General features: G+C 39.5%; 1 protein-coding gene across 10 annotated transcripts in view; it reads right to left on the reverse strand.

The window, feature by feature from the left end:
- Positions 1-23522, reverse strand: part of STK33 (serine/threonine kinase 33) — a 101768-nt gene that overhangs the window by 65058 nt on the left and 13188 nt on the right. For 4 of the 10 annotated variants that reach the window (XM_065592166.1, XM_065592160.1, XM_065592167.1 and 1 more), the window contains exon 2: positions 4940-5029. The exons of 3 other annotated variants lie outside the window; for them this stretch is intronic. The gene's annotated coding sequence lies outside the window, so the exon portion shown is untranslated. Of the gene's footprint in view, positions 1-4939; positions 5030-7849; positions 7991-23522 lie in introns of those variants that run through there. 3 more of the 10 variants (XM_065592161.1, XM_065592163.1, XM_065592164.1) reach the window with 2 other exon arrangements.

Raw genomic sequence — 23522 nt, forward strand, 5'->3', positions numbered from 1 at the left:
GGTTTGCAATGTAAAAGGAGGGGCTGCGGTTTCCGGGTTAACATGCAGCACAAACCCAACTAACCCCCCCTCCGCCCCCCACACCCAATTATCGGGGATGATCACTTCACCCCTCCCCCCGCCACCGTGTGGCTAACAGCGGGGAACATTTCTGTTCAGCAGAGCAGAAGGGGCACCTCTGAATGTCCCCTTAATAAAATCGCCCCATTTCAACCAGGTGACCGTGAATGATATCACTCTCCTGAGGATAACAAAGAGTGATAAGGAATGGATGTTGTCTGCATGCCAGCAAACACCGGGACCATACGCTGCCATGCTTTGTTATGCAATGATTCCAGACTACGTGCTACTGGCCTGGCGTGGTAAAGTGTCCTACCATGGCGGACGGGATAAGGCAGCCCTCCCCAGAAACCTTTTGCAAAGGCTTTGGGAGTACATGAAGGAGAGCTTTCTGGAGATGTCCCTGGAGGATTTTCGCTCCATCCCCATACACGTTAACAGACTTTTCCAGTGGCTGTACTGGCCGCGATTGCCAGGGCAAATTAATCATTAATCATTAAACATGCTTGCTTTTAAACCATGTGTCATATTTACAAAGGTACACTCACCAGAGGTCCCCTGTGTGTCCTCAGGGTCTGGGAGCACGCCTTGGGTGAGTTCGGGGCTTACTGGCTCCAGGTCCAGGGTGATAAACATATCCTGGCTGTTGGGGAAACCGGTTTCTCCACTTCCTTGCTGCTGTGAGCTATCTACATTATCTTCATCCTCCTCTTCCTCGTACCCCGAACCCTCTTCCCTGTGTGTTTCTCCAGTGACGGAGTCATAGCACATGGTTGCGGTAGTGGTGGCTGCACCCCCTAGCATGGCATGCAGCTCCGCGTAGAAGCGGCATGTTTGCGGCTCTGTCCCGGACCTTCCGTTTGCCTCTCTGACTTTGTGGTAGGCTTGCCTTAGCTCCTTAATTTTCACGCGGCACTGCTGTGCGTCCCTGTTATGGCCTCTGTCCTTCATGGCCTTGGAGACCTTTTCTATTATTTTGCCATTTTGTTTACTGCTACGGAGTTCAGCTAGCACTGATTCATCTCCCCATATGGCGAGCAGATCCCATACCTCCCGTTCGGTCCATGCTGGAGTTCTTTTGCGATCCTGGGACTCCATCACGGTTACCTATGCTGATGAGCTCTGCGTGGTCACTTGTGCTCTCCACGCTGGGCAAACAGGAAATGAAATTCAAACGTTCGCGGGGCTTTTCCTGTCTACCTGGTCAGTCAATCTGAGTTGAGAGTGCTGTCCAGAGCGTCACAATGAAGCACTGTGGGATAGCTCCCGGAGGCCAATAACGTCGAATTCAGTCCACACTACACCAATTCCGACCCGCTAAGGCCGATTTTATCACTAATCCCCTCGTCGGAGGTGGAGTAAAGAAACTGGTTTAAAGGGCCCCTTAAGTCGAAAGAAAGGGCTCCGTCGTGTGAACGTGTCCAGGCTTAATTCGATTTAACGCTGCTAAAGTCGACCTAAACTCGTAGTGTAGACCAGGCCTAAGGTGCCACAAGTACTCCTGTTCTTTTTACTGGATTTATGGCTTACTACAACAACCTGTAACCACTAACAACCCCCTACAGCTGACTTCCCTCCCTTTCTTTCCCCCCTGACTAGAAGAGTGTTAATGAGCCACTTCACCTTGAATGGTCCCTTGAAATTTGTGTTAGCTACTTATGCTAAACAATCTGTTCTACCTTGTATTTAGCTGTGACACTCTTGAGTACGTTTCCCAGACCTGAAGAAGAGCTCCGTGTAAGTTCGAAAGCTTGTCTCTTTCACCAACAGAAGTTGGTCCAATAAAAGATATTACATCGCTCACCTTGTCTCTCTAATATTTTGGGACCAATACAACTACAACCACACTGCATACACGAATAGTTTATATGCAGTCACCGTTAAGTGTCTAAAAATTAAGGAGATTAGATAGAACTGAGGGAAAAGTTTATAACAATGAAAATCTGGAATGGTTATTCATTAAAAGCTTGTTACAGTGTTTTAGTAGAATGTACTTTAAATATAAAAATGCACCTAAAAGCAGTTATTCTTTATCCCTCTTTTGTTGTTATTTTTGCTTTGTTTTACATCTCTATTCTTCATACATACTCTGAAGATGGATTCAAAATTAACAAGATCAACTTATTAACTAAACTATTAGAAAATACAACTATTTTATATTTTTGTACAGTAGTATCTTTTATTCAAGAATCTCAAAAAACTGAAGGGGGAGATTTTCAAAGGCACAAATGTGAAATTGTTCCCAGTTACTGCTTATCAGTCAGTGAATCATCTTTTTTTTTCTGGCCATATTTTCACAAGTGGTCTCTAAATTTATCCCAGAAATTTCACCATTGCATTTTTTCAATCTGCAAAATTCCAACAATTCACTTAGTGTGTGCAAGTTTCAGTTTTGCATAGACAAATGATTGTGGGCAAAATATGAGAGGCCAGAGTCAAGCAGTGGGGGGAGGGATAGCTCAGTGGTTCAAGCATTGGCCTGCTAAACCTAGGGTTGTGAGTTCAGTCCTTGAGGGGGCCACATAGGGATCTGGGGCAAAAATCAATACTTGGTCCTGCTAGTGAAGGCAGGGGGCTGGACTCAATGAGCTTTCAAGGTCCCTTCCAGTTCTATGAGATAGGTATATCTCCATTTATTATTAAAACTTTCAAAAATGTCTCTTCAATCCCATTTCTGCATTGTAATTCCCACACAGACTGCTGAGCCTAAGTGGTTCAAAATGCAGAATGGAGACTTAATATTAATCACTGCAGGCCTGATCTAAAGCCCACTGAAGTAAAGGGAAACATATTGATTTAAGAGGGCTTTGGATCCTGCCTCCAAGCTGTTCATGTAATATTAAATTTACAGTTGCTTTGTCAGAAAAACAAATAAGGCTTATACCAGCCATTTATAATCTATGGATTTCTACATTGTTCTTATAAAAACAAAAATAGAGAGTTTATTTCCCCCTATAAAAAAAGTAACATCTGAAAACATGCATAAGCAAATAATCTCAGAAAAGTACATAATGAACTTTTATCAGATAATCTTAGGGACAGCTTTAAAAACCAAACTGTCAAACCTCACCAGGCAGAAGTGGATTGAAAAGGCAGGGAAAGAAGAATAAAAAAGAAAACTGAGCTATGGAAAAAGTGGGCAAGAGACAAACTATGTAAACAGGTTATTTTTCTTTATCTGTGAGTTATATTTAAAAATGTACCCTGAAATGTTCATAAATTAAGGCCGTTTTTCCATGTAGGGATCCTGTTTGCCAACTCAAACCACTCATACTTTTTTTTCAGTTTGTCACCAGAATTCTTCACTAGAATTACAGCCCTATTATGTACAGTGGAGCTACGCTGTTCTTATATTATAAATTACAGCAATATTCATAAATGTAATGCAATAAGATTTTCTTTTATTTGTAATTTGCATGTATTGGGATACAGTAGTGTATGATACTGTATATTTAACTAGAATACCAAAAATTTACTATATTTCAGAACATATCTATTTATTTAGCAAAGTACTTTTATTTAGTGAACATTATAGTTAGGTAATTGTATTCTATGTCTGGACAAAATTGAAGAATATTTTGCAGATTACACACATTCTGCAAATTTGGGAAAGCATTTGACATTGGCAAGCACTGTAATACCAACACTAAGAGAGGGAAAGACATTTCAGGGATGGCACCAAGTTAACGGCATGATTTAATAGTTCTCATCTCAGTCAATTACAAAATAATAATTTACAAGATGAAAGTTTTTGGCTGGTTAATACTTTGAAGTACCTGTTTTCAAAAACAAATTTCCTATACTGGAGAAAAAAAAAATTCCATTACACAGACATGGTACAGTCCTCTGATACAGGTAACAATTAGGATGATATTACTAATCATCTCTGCTATGAATTAGTTAACACAAAATTACTGAATCGATAGATTGTAAAAACCCTTCCCAGAGTAACTACAAATGCAAAACTTTCATTGACTGAAATATGAATTACTGCACCCCAAGTTTCAATACAGTTTATTCTTGTGTCTTGTTACTTATAAAACGTATAAGTCTACATACTTCCAATTAGTCTACATATTCAAATACATATAAAATATGTTGCTATCTGATTCAAACTGATTCTAAATTCAGTACTACAGCTAATGAATAATCAGGAATTCTAGTAACAAAGTCCAAGAAACTACATGCAACTAAGATTGGTTATGGTGCAATGAAAAATCAACTACTGTGTGCATTTAGCACAGCAGTGACCTTGAGTCCTCTATACCAAAATGTTGATAGCTACATGACAATTTTAACCATTACCCAAAGAGGAATGCTACTTCAATAAGTGATTTTCATTAAAAGATGTGAAAATTCACCCATAAATTTCTTTGTTTGGTGACTTTCTAAAAATCTTACAATGGAACCATAAAAAAATGAAGCTAGAATCTGATTTCATTTACACTAATATAAACCTAGAGTAACTGCACTGAAGACAATAGAATTACACTGGATTTACATCAACATAACCAAGATTAAGATCTGGCCCAATATGATTAAAATTAGTAGAGCGCATCATTTGCTGATACCCTTGCCCAGGAAAAGGCAGCCTCAGGCATGCTATTACTAGATTACACAATTTCACTGACAGGTTGAAGGGTTTAAAAGGTAGTTGAGAAGTGTGGAGGATTTCATTTTTCACAGGCAAAGGATCTTCTTCCTCAATTAAAAGGACACCATCATGTCATTTCTTCAAAGTTAAAAAAGTTCTGACCTTTGTTTCTAAGGAGCTTGACAATAACATTTTCTCCCTGTATTTCCCACAAAAAACATTTTCAACGGTGGTTAGAATACAGTTGAACAGGTATTTTTTTGGTTTAAGAATAAAGTACAGTACCTTATCATGCAAAAATATCCACAGAAACCAGCAACATTGATAATACCATCACAGGTGTGGTAACAGTGTTAATAGGTTCTGCTGAGGCAACTGACAGAAGACAAAACATTGTTTTAGTGCATCCATAGAAACAGTGTCCATGGTTTTATTTACATTTCTCAGTGATAATAAGCCAAATACCATGTTGCTCACTCTGATTTTAGTAGAGTTTTGACTGAGTAAAGAGTAATGGACTTATTAAAGAAGTAGAGCAGTGGCTATATATTTTTAGGTCTTGTTTTTGCACTTCAAATAGGGTTTCAACCTCTTTGTTTTGCATGAGGAATACAGTGTATATTTACAGCACATAATCTGTGGGTAGACATTTCCTCGAAAATACAATGTAATTTAGTTTACAAGTTAAAATTAATTTAAAATGGGACCTTTAAGATAACTTTCTCAGTGGTCTCACCTTTTGCAGAATTTCCTTTGCTAACTAATGAGTGATTCATTACTATTCATACTTTCCATATAGTTAAAAATCATTGCTAACTAGTGATTTATGCACATTTGTAGACATTAGGATGCAGTTAAAATTAATAATAATTTCTTTCCCATTATATTCACCATTTTCCCTTACTCAGAAAGGCCACCATTTCCCATAACTTACATTGGCACTGAAGTAACCTAGTAAGATTGAATCTACTCATATCCTCAGTAAAGATTTTACTGAGGGAGAAGGGTAGTACACCCTTAATAAGGATGGTACCATCAGGGTCGGATCTAACTTTTTTGCCGCCCCAGGCAAAAAAGAAGAACGCTGCCTCGCTGTAACACCGCCCCCCCCCCCGAGCACTGTGCCACTGAACCTCCCCCCCCCCCCCCCCCCAGCGCCTCACTGGACCGCCCAAACCCCCGGAGCGCTGCGCCGGGCCAGGCCGCCCAAACCCCCGCCCCTCGCCCCCCCCCAGTGCCGGGCCGCCTAAACCCCCGCCCCCCCGAGCGCCGCACCGCCCCGGGCCACCCAAACCCCCGGAGCACCGTGCTACACCGCCCAACCCCACCCCCCAGCGCCACGCCGCCAAAGCCCCCGCCCTCAGCGCCGCACTGCAGAAACATCCCCCGCGCTGCCCGGCCGAAACAAAACAAACAAACAAAAATACCTCGAGCGCTGCCCCGCCAAACAAAAAAAACAAAAACACCGTGAGCGCCCCCCGCCACCCCAACATTGGCCGCCCCTTCTAAGGTGCCGCCCCAAGCACGTGCTTGGTCAGCTGGTGCCTGGAGCCGGCCCTGGGTATTATCGCCCATTCTTGTGATAGACCTAAAGTCTCTAGCTGCTCTCAGGAAACATGGTCACGATTTCATTAAAACCTCCCTCCCTCAAAGTAAGGCTGCCCTTTATAAAGTTGTCTGTCATTTTCCATTGTCTTCAGTAGAACTTACACATACCTCTTAAGCTTCTTACCTGCTGATATTCAGCACAAGCAAACAATACATGACAATTGACCAAAATATGGAACAACCAGGGTAGATAAAAATGGATGATTTTTTTATTAAAAAAAAATCAGATTTTTTGATAAAATGCTTTTAGAGGAAAAACCTATCTAAAGATTGTTTTAATTAAGACACATTTCAGCTCAAAGATATCTCATCATGGAGTAGGGCTTATAAATTCTAATTCTATAGTATGAGACAATATATTCATGTAATGTTTAAGAAAAGTTTTGTAAATGAGATCCAGTAGTTCATGGATTAGGGACCCAATCTTATGGAGTTCCAGGGGCTTCTGTATAGATTATTTAGGTTAATCTTTCTATCTACCCAATGGCACTCAGTGCTCAGTCTAGAAGATACCATCAGAGATGCTTAGTTTTGCAGTTTTCAAACTGTGGATTTGTGTCTCCAGAGATAACATGCTTGTTAACAGCAAAAATATTTTTAAATAAATAAATAAATATATAGAGGTGAGAAATAACAGACCTCAACCCTATTGTCCCTCTGCAAATTTGTGTACACAGAGTCAAGCCTTTACCCAGGGCCGCCCAGAGGATTCAGGGGGTCTGGGGCAAAGCAATTTTGGGGGCCCCTTCCATTAAAAAAAAGTTGCAATATTATAGAATACTATATTCTCGTGGGGGCCTCTGCGGAGCCAGGGGCAAATTGCTCCACTTGCTCCCCCCTCTGGGAGGCCATGCACTTACCTCTCTCTAAAAGTGTAAAGTTTCAAAAAGTTCAATCAATAGAAGATTGTTGGGGGCGGAATAAATTTGGACAAGGAGAAGAAGTCTGGAGATAAATGTGAGAAGGGAAGGACAGGCAGTAGAAACAAAAGTGAAACTGTTTGAGCAGCATATTCCAGAAGTCTTGAGGTCTTTCTGGGTGTAGCATTCATTAATTTGAGATCTACCATAGCATTCTCTCACTAGAAGGGAAAACCTATAATGGCAGCAGGCTGTAAAAGAGACCCAGTTTGGGAATATTTTAATGAAGTTCCTCTACCTGTGGGTAAGACAGGCATGCATGCAAAAAGTGCAACAAAGAAATGCAAGGCCTGGTTGCCCACATGAAACAACATTATGAGAAGTGTTCCTTCTCAGGAGGAAGCTGCGCTGAAGATGATGAAAGGAACATGTCTGAACATGCAGGATCTTCAGGTTGGTAAACTTTTTTATTTCATACTTCTTTCTTAAGGACTGCCTGTCTTCCTTCTGGACTATTCTTGAATTCTCATGTTTGAGCAAAAAAATATAGCGGTTACTCTATGGTACTATCATTTGAGATGCAGTTGCGATAAAAAATAAATAGCTGAAATTGGCAGATCTTCCTTTTACAATTTCACCTTTAAAGTAGTACCAAGTGTCAGTGAATGCAATGAGTAATACTCAATGAGCAGTATGGTAGTAATAATAATTAAATAACTGTATTTACTTATTTTATTTAGGAGAATCCATCCTCAACATACAGGATTCTGAAGACTATCCACCTTCAAGATCACCATCATTTTCTATAGTTTCAGAGTTATCTGCCAATGATAGTGTTTCAGTCACATGATGTATGTCACATAGCCACAGTATATCACCTGTAGCAAAAAGAAAAAAAATCTCCATCATCCCGAAACAACAATAGATAAGTTTCTGATAAGAACCAGCAGATTACAAAAAGAAGTAATTGATGAAAAAATTGCCCGGTTTGTTTATGCAACAAACTCTCCTTTCCGTATGATTGAGAACCCACACTTCATTAACATGGTTCAGTCATTAAGACCAGGATACAGTCCACCCAACAGAGCAGATGTCGCAGGCAAATTGCTGCATAAAGTGTATGAAAGAGAAATTGATCAGTGTGCAAAAGGTCTAGTGGGTGAAATTGTTAACCTGAGTCTTGATGGGTGAAGCAATGTTCGCAATGATCCTGTTGTACGTGCTTGTGTGACAACAGGAGAAGGGAATGTCTTCATTACAGAAAAAATTTATACATCAGGAAATGAACACACAGCAGAATACTTACAAGTACCAGAAGTAAAAGCTATAACAAACTGTGAAAAAAAATTCAAATGTCTAGTACTCAGCTTGGTCCCAGACAATGCTGCAAATGTATCCAAGATGAGAAGAAATTATTTAGAAGAGTCCCAAACTAATAACATATGGTTGCAGTGCTCATTTGATGCACCTCCTAGCCAAAGACGTCAGTGTTCCAGAAATAAAGGCTAATGTTGTTGAAATTGCAAAATACTTCCATAACCACAACCACTTTGCAGCAGCTGCTCTGAAAAAAGTCGGAGGAACCAAGCTAACTCTCCCACAAGACGTGCGATGGAATCCAGTAGTGGACTGCTTTGAGCACTATATCAAGAACTGGCCTAATTAGATGACCGTTTGTGAACAAAATCATGAAAAAATAAATGGCACTGTCACAACCAAAGTTCTCAACATTGGGCTTAATAGAAATGTTGAACACATGCCGAGTACCCTGAAGCCTATTTCTGTAGCCTTGAACAAAATGCAGGGAAATAGCTGTTTTATTGCTGACGCTATTGACATTTGGAAGAAACTGAGGGAGATCTTAAAAAGAGAAATATGCAATGACAGAGTTAAATAACAAGCATTAAAAAAACGAATGGGACAAACATGATCTCCAGCTCATTTTTTGCAAATATTCTCAATACTCGGTACCAGGGTCAAACCTTAACTGCTGAAGAAGAGGAGTTGGCTATGACATGGACATCCAGCAATCATCCCTCCATAATGCCAACTATAATAAACTTCAGAGCTAAGGGTGAACCATTCAAGAAATATATGTTTGCTGATGATGTTTTAAAGAAAGTCACACCAGTGAACTGGTGGAAGTCACTTAAGCACTTGGATTCAGAGACTGTTGAAGTGATAACTTCACTTTTAACACCAGTAGCTTCTTCTGCCAATGTAGAAAGAATATTTTCTTCCTTTGGACTAATTCATTCCAAATTGAGAAATCATTTGGGACCTGAAAAAGCAGGAAAGCTTGTTTTTCTTTTCCAGATTATGAACAAACAGGAAAATGAAGGTGAAGACGACTGAGTTAGCCTCAGAAGCCAACATTTTAAGTTTCTCATGTTGACCTGGCTGACAGTCTATTTAATTTTTGGGGTTTTTTTTAAATATATTTCATTTAATTATTGTAGTTAAAAACAATTTTACCAAAAACAAATCTGATTTTAAAAAACTTGAATGTTTAACTAAATTCAACAGAGGGTCCTGTGGCACCTTTGAGACTAACAGAAGTATTGGGAGCATAAGCTTTCGTGGGTAAGAACCTCACTTCTTCAGATGCAAGACTTGCATCTGAAGAAGTGAGGTTCTTACCCACGAAAGCTTATGCTCCCAATACTTCTGTTAGTCTCAAAGGTGCCACGGGACCCTCTGTTGCTTTTTACAGATTCAGACTAACACGGCTACCCCTCTGATACTTAACTAAATTCAAAAATTCACATGCTTGTTTTGTTAAAATATTATGTTTGCTGTTGAAGAAAAAAATCCAGAATACATAACGCTGTTGTTTTAGTTATATAAAACAATTTAAATGTCTGTTTGGTGATGTTCTCCTCCTAATACAGCATGGCAAGAAAATCCTCCAAATATTTATGATTGATCTGTTGAATTGGAGATAGTTCACCTCCCAATGACTTCATAAATATCTGATTCAATTACCTTTCATAAATGAAATAACCAATCATTCATTTTTTGATATAGCTGTAAAACTAATCTGAAAAGTTTTCAAAATAAATCACTTAAAAATGTATAGTGTGTACCTTTTCAAAATGAAACCTACATCTATCTCTGAGTTGTGAAGAATATGTATTAAGGTTATAACAACCAACAAGAATGCAAGAAATCCATGATTAAATCGAGTCTTCCTGACTAGTGATTTAAATCATGATTTAAATCAATTTGATTTAAATCAAATCGACCCTGGGAACAACTGGATTTTATTTTTTTGTTGCACATAATTAAATTATAATGGCTTTTAACTAAAAAATGTATGTCATTAAGGATAGTCTCACTGTGTCAATCAAATAAACTAGTTTTTGTTTGTTTGTGTTGTTTAAAGGGAAAACTGGAGAAACAAAAAATTCTATCATGTGTAACCACTGGGACATATGTGGATTTCAGCAGGGTATGAACCTACCACATGAACTAAAGGAGTAATTTATCTACTGTGTGGAGCAAATACTAGAAGGGGCCATGACATACAGTTGGCTAGTTGCTTACACCCATTTTTTGTTAAACTGCAATAGAATCTTAGGGATAAGGGTTCCTACTTTTTGTTCCTGACTCCTGGAATGCAAGTGCAATTAAGTGGTTAGAGTAGTGGTTATAGATAGGATAGACAAGCTCATAGATCGCACAGTCAGTCTGAAATGCTGAAATGCTGTGTGGCTAAAACTTAGTCTGCCAAATTAGACATGAGTTTTATGCCCAATTTCAGCAGAAGTGACCACGTGCAACCTCTCAATCAACTTACTTCCTATGGTTAGGTATGAAGCCTTGATCAATAATATGGGTGACGTAGAGTATGTAATGAGTAATGAGTAAACAATAATGAGTGAGAGAGGTGTGATTTTAAGTCATGGTTTCCTGACTCCCAACTCCCCTAAGCTAAGGGCTATTTTGATAGAGATCTCTGTCTCTCTCATGAATTCCCGCTCAGTCAGGAGGAGCAAGTCCTGTACTGCCAGTGAGCCAAGTGAAGTGGCTGGTGGCACACATAGAATATTCACTGTTTTCCACTCCAACTAAACAGGTTGTGATCTTGAGACCAGACTCTGGGCTAAGAGAAGAGCTGAAGGTCCTAGGACCGTATCTGGTACCAGGCCTGAGAAGCCGATCTTATTTTGAAGATGACTGTCACAATTTTTTAAAATCAACTTTTACATTCATATACAACAACATTAATTCAGACATAACTTTGCTCCCAAGCCCAGAATCCTTGGAGGTCATTCTTCACACCAAACTTTCTTTTCCTTTTAACTCTCTTGACACGAAACCTTCACTAAAGCACTGCTAGAAATTGTCCTTTCCTTAACTCTGCCTATGTGGAAAACCTTACTCACATTCTAATATTTTCATATTTTGACTATTGCAATTCCCTTTTCTCTGATCTTCCTAAATCCTAACTCTCTAAATTTCAAAGGTCTAGGATGCTGTGGCTAGATAATACTCTTGCTCCAGGCAATTAGACAGGATCACTTACAACTGTATTCACAACTTCCTAGCCAGCTCTGAATTCAATTCAAAAATTTCCCCCTGGTTTTCAAATCTTTATATCAAGATGTTCGACCTGACTTCCCAATCTTACATACATTCACTCCACTTCTCCAGCATTAGTTTTCTCTGTCTTTCCTCAAATGTGAGCGAATTGCTGCGAAAAAGTCAGTATTTCCCCTGTGTTGAGCCCACATTAGTTTGGCTCTTTGAACCCCTTCTCTCTGACCATTCCCCTCTTCAATAATGTTTTATTATGGACTATATATTAAAGCCATTTTAATAGATGTATTATTTACTGAATTGGCTTAATGTCACCCTGTACAGTGGTATCAGAATTGTGATGAGCATAATGTTTGTATGGCGGGGGGAAAATATGTAATTATCCTAGTTCACTTGATGGGCTACCCGTTAGCAATATATAAAAATGAGTTATTACCAAAAGCACCTGAAATGTATATTTTTTCCATCAGTGTTACTTAAACAGCTATACTTTTGATTTTTGAATGTGTTTAAAAAAGAAAACCTAACAAATTTAAACATGTATGTTGCCCATGGCAATATTTTATAGTTCAGTTATAATTATAATACTAAAAAAAAGGTTTACAATCACATGTTGACTATAAAAACACAAAAGCAGGTGCCAATATCGTAACATATACACTGTAGTGAAAATTCCAATTATTACAGTTATTTTAATGTTCTAGAGAACAGAAGAACGAATAACTAAAAACTTGTATAATGAAGAGTGAATCAAAGCAAGCAGGATGATGCTCACAGAGATGTTTATTAAAACATGTAGTTCACCAAATTCAAATTATATAAACACAAGATGAATTCAAGATATGTAATATGCACTTTCCCACTCTCACAGTTTGAAAAAGATGCTAATTTTACTGTTTTTTCCAGAAAAGAACCAAAGTATTTCCATACATTTCACTATCTCACCCATGAGGCCTACATGTTAGAAGAGTTTTTGCAACTCAACAATGAAGGAAATTGCACTATTTCATATAAGATTTAAGGGACTGTGGACTCTATCTTCCTGCTCTTTTGCTTTCTTTATTTCCATCTTCTTGAAATGTGGCTTCAAAGCCTATGAAAGGTATTAACAGTTCAAAATGTACAGCAATATTTTTTTGCAAACAGCTAAATATTTCAAATTTACATCAAACAGAAAGGAACATTTTTTACTAAACTTAACAAAATTACAATATTTTTCTAAAACTGATTTTTGGCATGTTTTTTAATAATATTCTTACCTGATTTACTCACTTTTGATTGCCCTCATAAGATAAGCAACTGCCATATCAAATTGCCCCATTACCTGGGGGGGGGGGGGGAGGAACAGTGAATAGCAAGTGTTTTATTACATCTTTCTTTGGTAGTTAAAGTTATTGTTAGCAAAATTTAGCAAAACAGTGAGTCAAATCAGAAAGTGCCCTACTATGAAGGCACAGACACAAAGGGCTGGTTTTTTCACAGAGATGTCTAAGGTCTGTGGCTACTTTCATGCATCTCTATCTGGCCACACCCCCAGCTTTGTTGTGCACATGGACTAGGCCAGTGGTCTCCAAAGTGGGGTGCGGGTGCAAGAGGATCCTTGGAGGTGCACGACAGGAGGAGCAGCGCTTTAGCAGTTCCGGCAGGAGTCCGAGAGCCTTTTTGTTGTTGTTGTTATTGTTTTTGCTTAGGCAGTTCGGGAGGTGTGGCAGGGGGTGCGTGCTCAAAATTTTTTACTGATAGGGTGCCCGATCAAAAAAGTTTGGAGACCACTGGACTAGGCACTCATCCCAAAGTAAATGCTAAAGCAACCCTCTGATTCTTAAAAATCAGAGCATAAACTCGTATCTATGAAGAGAAATTTATTATGACAACATTAAAACAGTATCAGACAATAACATCAAACTTAGTGGCTACTAACCAACACATCAGAAATAATCGTGAAGCATATTAAAAAAAACACATAAGCACATACTCCCAAGGGAATGGGCAACAAACTAATAGAATCAAGTTATAACATGAAAGAATCCTATTGTTTGGCAGCCAAGGATAACAAAAAATACCCAGCCTGGACAAGTGAAATGTAATTACTTACTGCCTGTTGCTTAAGCGGCTGACTAGTGCTTAAAAATCCTTGGTGCACTGATTAACCAGAATGCCTTAACCTCAGGCTGAGACTAAACACTGGCTTCCTGCCTCATTATTGCAAACTCACATCCCAAGGTTTGACATTATAATATTCATGGAATTTATTTTATGTTTAACTAAAATCACATGAGCCTGTAAAAAGGATATTCTGTCCTCCCCGTCTAGTGTTCTATCTTCAGTTGCTAGGGATATTTGTGAATATCAGTCACAGTTGGGCCATATGCCATGGTAGGCAATCGCATCATGCCATCCACTCCATAAACTTATCAAGCGTAGTCATGAAACAAATTATGTTTTTTGCCCCCAGTACTCCCCTTGGAAGGTTGTTCCAGAACTTCATTCTTCTGATAGTTAGAAACCTTTGTCTAATTTTAAGCCTAAACTTATTGATGGCCAGTTTATGTCCATTTGTTCTTGTGCCAACATTGGCCCTTCACTTAAATAACTCCTCTCCCTCCCTTATTTGTAGAAAGCAATCATATCTCCTCTTAGTCTTTGTTTGGTTAGGCTAAACAAGCCGAGTCTCCTCCTTAAGTCTCCTCTCGTAAGGTAGGTTCTCCATTCCTCTCATCATCCTAGTAGCCCTTCTCTGCACCTGTTCCAGTTTGAAATAATCTTTCTTAAACATGAGAGACTAGAACTTCACACATATTTCAGATGAGTATTACCATTACCTGTGCCTTTTATCATGGTAATAACACTTCCATAACTTAACTGGAAATACCTACCTGATGCATCCTAGGATTGCACTATCCTTTTTCATGGCTGCATCCCATTGGCAGCTCACAGTCATCCTGTGATCGACCATACACCCAGGTCTCTCTCCTCCTCTGTCCCTTCCAAGTGATATATCCACAGTTTATAGTAAAATTTGTGTTGTTCATCCCTAAGTACACGACCTTCATTTTGACTAGTAAATTTCATCCTTTTTCTATTACTCCAGTTTTCAAGGTCATCCAAATCATCTTGTATGATATTCTGGGCCTTCTCTGTATTAGCAATTACCTCCCAATTTTGTGTCATCTGCAATTTTGATTAGCACACTCCCATTTTTTATGCCAAGGTCATTAGTGACACTGTTAAATAACATTGGCCGCAAGACCAATCCCTGAGGAACTCCACTAGTAACTTCCCTCCAGCCTGACAGTTCACCGTGCAGCATGAGCCGTTGTAGTCTCTCTCTCTCAGTTCCTTACCCACCTTTTGATTTTTGTATTAATCCCCATCTTCTCCAATTTAACTAATAATTTCCCATGTGGAGCTGCATCAAATGTCTTACTGAAATCCAGGTAGATTAGATCTACTGCATTTCCTTTGTCTAGAAAATTGGTTATCTTCTCAAAGAAAGAGATCAGGTTGGTCTAGCAAAAGCTAGATTTTTGTAAAACCATATTGTATTTTACCCAGTTACCATTTACATCTTTCAAAATTTATTCTAAGAGTTTGCATACAACTGAATTCAAACAAAAGGGCCTGTAGTTTCCCAGATCACTTTTCTCTCCTTTCTTAAATATAGGTACTATATTTGCAATCCTTCAGTCATAGGGTATGGCCCCTAAATTCACAGATTCATTAAAATATTCTTGCTATTCAGCCTGAAATTTCATGTGCCAGTTCCTTTAATATTTTTGGATGGAGATAATCCAGGACCCCCAGTTTGGTCCATTAACCTGTTTGAGTTTGACTTTCACTTTGAATGTGGTATTTTCTATTTCCATATCCTTGTTCTCATTAGCTACCTGCCACTGTCCCCAAGCTCCTCATTACTCTTATTAAAACCTGGGGCAAAGTAACATGTTGGGCCACACCTACATGTTCTTAATCTCCACATCATCCTCAGGTGTTTAGCAGTCCCACTTCTTCTTCTTCCCTTGTTTTCTTTTTCTTATATATATATATATATATATATATATATGGCTAAAGAACCTTTTACTATTTTAGTTTCCTTTGTAAGGTACAACTTTGCTTAGCTTTTCGCAGTTCTCACTTTTCTCCTACGCTCTCTGACCCATCCCTTCTTCCATTCCTTTTATGCTTTCTTCTTTCTCTGGATAACCTGATTTAGATGCTTGCTAATCCAATTTGGTCTGCAACCCTTCCCTACGAATTTTTTTCCCCTTGCTTGGGATGCAGGCTTCAGATAGTTTCTGCAATTTTGTAATTCCAAGCCTCCTCCACATTCAGGACCTTGAATTCCTCAATCCAATCCACTTCCCTAATTCCCTTAATTTTTTTAAGTTTGCTCTTTTGGAATCAAGGACCATAGCTGCAGACCTATTTTTGTTTATCCTTCTATTCAATTTAAACTGAATTAATTTTCTATCACTCAGTCTCAAACCAAGATTGTTGTCGACAACCAGTTCTTCTGTGAGGTCCTCATTGCTTACTAGTATTAAATCTAAAATAACATCACCTCTTGTTGGTTCAGTGACTATTTGGTGAAGAAATCTGTCAGGTATCACAACCAGGACTATCTGTTCCCTATCATTATTAGTAGTACTTGTCTTCCAACCTATATCTGGGAACTTAAAGTCTCCCCTAATCGCACAATTCCAGGTAGTATTGTGTTTCACTAAAAATACTAAAGAGGTCTCTATCAATATCCAAATCAGATCCTGGGGGGGGGGGGGGGATGTCTGTAACAGACCCCAAGCACTATCCCTGTGGAGCCTCTGTTACCTTTCTTCCCCAAAGTGATTTTGACACAAACAGATTTCTGTTCAAAGTACTTCAAGCAGAAATCTCAGCAATCTTAAATCTGTCTCTCCCTGGACATAATAAGCTTTGAAGCTCTGAATGACTTTTCAGAGTACATTTCCCATATCTTGTAACTTCTGAGCAGGGTCTAGAGAAGTAGTAAGCATAGAATACCAAGCTTCAATAGGAAAGCCAAATGCCAAACACAGTCACATATGACTTCAAAAACAGATACACGCAACTGAACATTTTAAATCAACAAATAAGGTATAACTATAATTGAAAATTTGTCTTGCTGTATACTATTAAATGTTTTAAATATGTGCAAGGAACATAGAACCAAAGACCACCATGTACAGTGGACTATAAAAATGAAGACAACACGCTTAATGATTGTGTAAATCCAAATACAAGGAAAGCCACATTCTTAAATTGTGGCTGTCAGATACCATACATTCACACAACTTCTGTTATAGACAAAGGGAATTACGTGCATATGCAAGGTGTGACAAAGTTCCTCCTCCATCTTGGTGGATCCTGCGCTTATTGGCGGATTTTCTTGCCTCAGAGATTCACCATGTGGGTTGTGGAACAGCCCAGAGACCTTCCCCTCTGGAAGAACCCACAGTCCAGGTCAATTGGGAGGTTTGGGGGGAACCCGGGCCCGCCCTCTACTCCGGGGTCCAGCCCGGGGCCCTGTGGACTGCAGCTGTCTATAGTGCCTCCTGTAACTGCTGCATGACAGCTACAACTCCCTGGGCTACTTCCCCATGGCCTTCTCCAAACACCTTCCTTATTCTCACCATAGGACCTTCCTCCTGGGGTCTGATAATGCTTGTGCTCCTCAGTCCTCCAGCAGCACACCCTCTCACTCTCAGCTTCTTGCACCTCTTACTCCCAGGTCCTCACACTCACCCCACAAACTAAAGTGAGCTCCTTTTAAAACCCAGGTGCCCGATTAGCCTGCCTTAATTGATTCTAGCAGCTTCTTAATTGGCTCCAGGTATCCTAATTAGCCTGCCTGCCTTAACTGGTTCAAGCAGGTTCCTGATTACTCTAGTGCAGCCCCTGCTCTGGTCACTCAGGGAACAGAAAACTACTCATCCAGTGACCAGTATATTTGCCCTCTACCAGACTCCTGTACCCCACTGGTCTGGGTCTGTCACAAAGGGTAGAACTGGACACAAGGTTCCTATAGCAATGTTATCCCTGCCACTTTGCACATATGCAGTGCAACAGTATAAGTCGTGAACAACCACTCACGACAGTAATGATTAGACGTTGTGAATGGGGAGTTTATACTCTGTATCAGGCAAACAGGTTAAACCCTATCATGGCGCAGAAAAGTGGAAATTAGTCTTTAAAAAGACTTTCTGAGCTGCCAGACCTGGAGAGAGCAGCTGGCAGCAGTGACTGCTAAGTCTCCTTGCCTCCTAAGTCAGGCAAGTGATACAAAGAAAATAGATGGGGTGAATAAGAGAAGCTGCTTTCTGCCTAACCCTGAAGTCTCCTGAATGAAGACCCAGCTAAGGGAAAGGAGAAAATGGGGAAATTATTTCCATCACTTAAATTAAGGATCTTACTGACACCCAAAGACTAATCACAGTAAGAACTGGATTAGTGGTTTGTGGCATTATGTGGTTTGTGGCACTACATCTAGGTGGAAAGAAGCTACCCTGTGCTAGTTTTGTTTTATTTGGAGCTGTGGCTAAAGGATGCAGCCCCACGACTGTTTCATTTTCCTTTGGCTGAGCCTGGAATTTGATTTTAACTCACTTTTTTTTTTTTTAGGTACCTGACCTAAAGAGCCCACAACCCTAGCCTTCAGGGTGGCTGATGGTCCAGTTACAGATGTATATAGTACATTTAATATTGCATATAGTCCCAGGCATCATTACAGTCAAAGAAACAAGGAATCCACCTACGCTAAGACCGATATCTGAAAAGAATTTCAGATTTTGGGTTTTAAATCCAAATTAAACCTAGGAGGAAAACAACAATTGTATATTCACTCATACACTTGGATTAAAAAAAATAAACTCTTCAGTACCAACTGCCAGCCCTGCACGCTCAACCTGGGATCCTAAAGTCAGACTGGGTTCTTTGGGGTTAATTCATCACCACTGGTAATGGGCAAGAATTTTCTAGAGTGGAATGGCACTGCTCATTGACTGGGTTATCGGAAGATTTAAAAATTGTGTTGTGAATGCTAATTATCTATGGATGTCATTATTAGAAGACTGTCCTGCTATTTAACGTATTATTCACACCTGAACCGCCAAGGGGCACCAGAGCATAAGCAGGAGATGAAAGACAAACATAAGGAGAACCACTAGAAAACTGGCTTCTCCATTTTGAGCACCTGTATAAGGTTAGGGGTTGACTGGGAAGGTAAGACCTCACTTGAAGAAGAGTCTAAGTCATAATACATAAAACCTTTAGAGTTAACAGGACTAGTGCAGAAAAAGTGTACAACCTCCTACATGAAAATTAAATAACAGTCTATTCCATGAAGCTGCAGGGGCCATACCCCGCTCTGTCAAATGTTGTGTTCTTGTGCAAACTATTTTTCTTTGTGCATTTAGACTATAAACTCATCAAGGCAAGAACTTAATATCTTTTTGGCACTAGCCTACTATTATATGGTACTATGAACATTTACAGTGTGATATATTACTTATCATTTTCACTAAGTTAAAAAAATATTTAAAAATTCATAGAATTTACAGGAAAAAAAATCAAGGGATGTCATTCTTGGTCTCTTCCTTTTATAATTCAGATGCCAGCTCATGCCCAGGCCTCACTGAACACTTACAAATAAATGCATAGCTGGAAACCAGTCTTGTTTACCTGTGTGTTAACATTATCAAAATAAATATTAGATGTAAAGTTGAAAAGAATGCGTGTTGTGTTTTACAGGATGCTGCATGTATTGTTCTCACTCAACTATACCCCGTTATAAAGTAATAGCAAACATTTGCATTGTATATACCCCTGTAACTAAGTAACCCATCAAAAGCAGCCTTGTGTAATGCAAATAATGAACTGTAACAGGAAAATGCTAATTCCTGAGCACAGAAAGCAAATGGTCATTGCCTGTGAGATCAAAGTCTCAAAGTACATTCCTCTATCCTCTCCATGAAGGGACTTTCAGCTTTGTTTTATAAAAAGAAGCTAAGCATATGGATTATCCTTGGGTTTGTCCTGAAATACTTTATGAATGGACAGATCACAACAACTTTGTCACTCTTAGGATTTAAATTGCAATATATTTGTGTTATATGCTAGCTTGCTTTAACCTGTAAATTACTCTTGTATCTCCTTCCTAGTTAATAAACATTTCGTTAGTTTATTACAGAATTGGCTACAGGAGTTGTCTTTGGTATGAGATCTAGGATACTGATTGATCTGGGGTAAGCGACTGGCCTCTTGGGACTGGATGCACCCTGAATATTGTGTGATTTTTGGTGTAAGTGACCATTTATCACTAAGTCCAGCTTGCCTGGGTGGTAAGATAGACTGGAGAGTCTAAGGGGACTGTCTGTGGCTCTATGTTCACACTGATCCAGGAGTTCACATTTGTTAGTGGGTTGGTGAAATCTAATTGTAGAACACACCACCAGTTTGGGGAGGCTGCCCTGTTTCTGACACTCATGATCATGAGCCACTCCAGACAGTGTGACATAGAGAAAACAGAAAAACACCTATCCCCTGATGACAGTTTGTATATCAGTTTGTTTACCTAGGTCACATAGCGAAGCAAATATTTGTTTGAGAGTGGAATATCAAATTGCAGGAAAGAGCAAATTCCCAGCTACACATACAAAAACTGGGACTTCTCTACCTCCACAAGGATTATCTTCCTCCCTCAAAGGCAAGTTAATCAAAGCTCTCATCATTCCTTTGAAAAGCTACAATGGTGTAAAATATGAAAGAAGGTATATTGTTGAAATGTTTATCTATACAATTACTTTTTGAAAAATCACATTTACAACCATGGTAAGAAGACACTCCCTTCCAGTGCAAGCACAAAAGGACTCAAGATGATGCAGGCCATAACCTGGTACAAAAGCTAAAAACAAAGTAAACATATACTAAAAAAGAGTTTATCACAGGTGGAGTCAGATAAACTTGAAGGCCCTGTATTTACGGAACAGCATGTCTTTTTCCAAAACAACAGACCTCAAATGAATCAATTCCCAAGAACCAATGACAGAACAAAGAGACAAGGGATTCATGATATGTTCAGGCAAGTTGGACACAATAAGCGTAGCTTACATTTTATATGGAGCCTTTCATCCCAAAGTGCTTTACAAACTATACAAAGAGTTGAAGCAATAGAAATTATTTAAACAGTGAACACCACACAATAGTTTAAGACAGGAACTGAAAGCCAATTTCTAACTGAAACTGCAAGGGGAATTTTGGTAAATTACATTCTACATACCAAGTTGGAATTTGGCCAGGAGACCCAGGTTCCCACCCCTGCTCTTATACATATTCCCATGTGATCTATAACAACAAGTCATGACAACCTCCATTTAATATCTCATCCAAAAGACAGCAGAATTGTGTTTAATAGAAAAGACTCAGAGAAAAGAACAACCCCTTACTGTGAATCGCCAACATCACTTCCTGCAGCACCATGCTTTTTCCTTCATAAAGAAAGGAAGAATGATCTTTTGGTTACCACTCAAGATTGGGAGTGAAGAGATCTGGGTGTAAATCACAACTCTCACAAACACTTGCTGTGAGACCCAGGGCTGGATTTAGGGGCAGCCGACTCAGGCAGCCACCTGGGCTGACGGGCTTGGGGGGCACCGGGCTCAGAGTGCTGTTCGGAGTACTGCAAAGGATATACATTCTGTTTTCAACATCAACTACCAGGTGGAAGATCCTCACAGACAATGTTACAAATCTGGCTGTGAAGCCATTAAGGGATACTCACTGAACGAGCCGCACTGATAGCGTAAGGTCAGTTAGGTACCACGTGACTGAGGTTTACAACGTCCTGATTGAACTGTTGCAGTCGAGTAAAGCTGAGGCCAGATTCCGACACGAGACACAAAGCCTGGCAAACCAGATCACTGATTTCAAATTTATGGTCTCAGTTGTGGATTGGCACGTATCCTTTTCCAAGTAAACATTGTAAGCAACGCATTACAAACTCAGTCAATGGACATTACTATCATACTACTTTGATGAGAAGCTGCCTTGATTTCATTGTGGCCTACACAGACAACAGATTTGAAGATGCCATCACTGCTGCCAAAGAAATGGCAGAAAACTTAGGAGTTGAGCCTCTTTTCAAGGAAACTCATATTCATAGGAAGAAAAGACAGTTTGGTTATGAGAAAAGAGTTCAGGTGATGAGAAGCTTGGAAGAAAAATTCAAGAAAGAGGTTTTTTTGCTCGCTTATTGACATTGCTCGAGTGTCCATCGAAGAAAGGTTTGGACAAATGGAGCACCACAGAAAGACCTGGTTTTTTGTATAACCTTAGTAAACTGCTGGCACTTGAACAATTGTATAGACCTTCGCTGGGTGCTGACACATGGGGAATGTTCAAAAGTTAATGATAAAGACCTTTATGTCGAATTGGACAACAGCTGTCATATTTTACAATATGGGAAGCACAATCCATTCCAAGTTCTCCAATTCATTCATTCACGAGGTAGAGCTGAAGGACACTCTTCCTAATGTGTGGATAGCTTTGAGGATTCTGCTCACACTGCCAGTCGCAGTCGTGAGCACAGCTCTTCGACGCTCAGGCTCATTAAAACATAGCTTCGATTGACAATGGTCAATGAGAAACTGACCTTGCTTGCTATTTTATCGCTTGAAAATGCATTTGGCCAGTCTGTGGATCTCTCTGACACTGTGCTTCAGTTTTCAAAGGCAAAAGTGAGAAAAGCGACCTTTTGAACTAAAGGACTAAGGTTAACATTCTAAGGCTGTCACCTACTATAACACTATTTAATATTGGCCCACCCAATGTTGGTGCACATTATTCAAATACTGATCTGGCCCAACTCTACCGAACTTGTGAGATTTGATGGGATCACACCATAAGATAGTGTTGCTGCACGTTACAAACAAAGTTACCTATTTAGGGAAAAAACATGCATTTCTATACTCCCACCTTACATTACATCTTGTGGCTCCCAATGTTTTTGGAAATTTTGGAGGCAGATGCAAACCTGAAGAAGAGGGTTAGAAATTAGTCACAATGTCGTTCATCTGTGAACCCAAAAGTTCGTAAACTCAAAGTCACATTACTCGCTAAACATTTGTGAGAGTTAATAATACTGTAATTGTCACACTCACATTGGGGTAGGAGGCAGAAGTCAGAAGGCAGACAATAAAAACTCAGTATCATGATTTGGGGGCCAATATAAAGATTTTTGAGGGTTTGACTCACAATTTTTGGTGTTAGCAATACTGGTGCCATTTCACTTTGACTCCATCCCATCTAGGAGTTGGATGCTAAGGCTGCAGTTATTTCCATGCAGCATCTCTGCTACTGTTCTATTCCCTTGGGTAAATAGCATGTGAGGGAAGAGGGAGAGGGTTCTGTGATACTGGCAGACCAGGTGCCAGCTTATGCCAAGGCCTCTAGGCCTTACTGAGCACTGACAAATGCATAGCTGGAAATCCATCTGGTTCATCCGTGTGTCAGCATTGTTAAAATAGATGTTAAGTTGATAAAAATGTGTTTAGGCTTGATTAAATGATTTTAGGTCAGGATGCTGCATGTATTGATCTCACTTATAATATCTGTAGCCCATGGCATAAGGTTACATTGCATTTTTATATTGTAAACCTCTGTAACTCATCAAACAGAAGAGAAGCCTTCTGTAGGAAGTCTGTATTTGCATTAGAGAAGATGTTAGGTCGTCCTGCCCAACCAGAAGACCTTTGAAACCAACTAAGACATTGTGAGACATCAAGGAACAAAGACTTTGTCAATTGCATTCCTCACCCCTTCCAGGAAAAGGAAATGTCCACATCAGC

This window comes from Chrysemys picta, chromosome 4 (genome assembly GCF_011386835.1).
Source record: "Chrysemys picta bellii isolate R12L10 chromosome 4, ASM1138683v2, whole genome shotgun sequence".
Lineage (NCBI taxonomy): Eukaryota > Metazoa > Chordata > Testudines > Emydidae > Chrysemys > Chrysemys picta.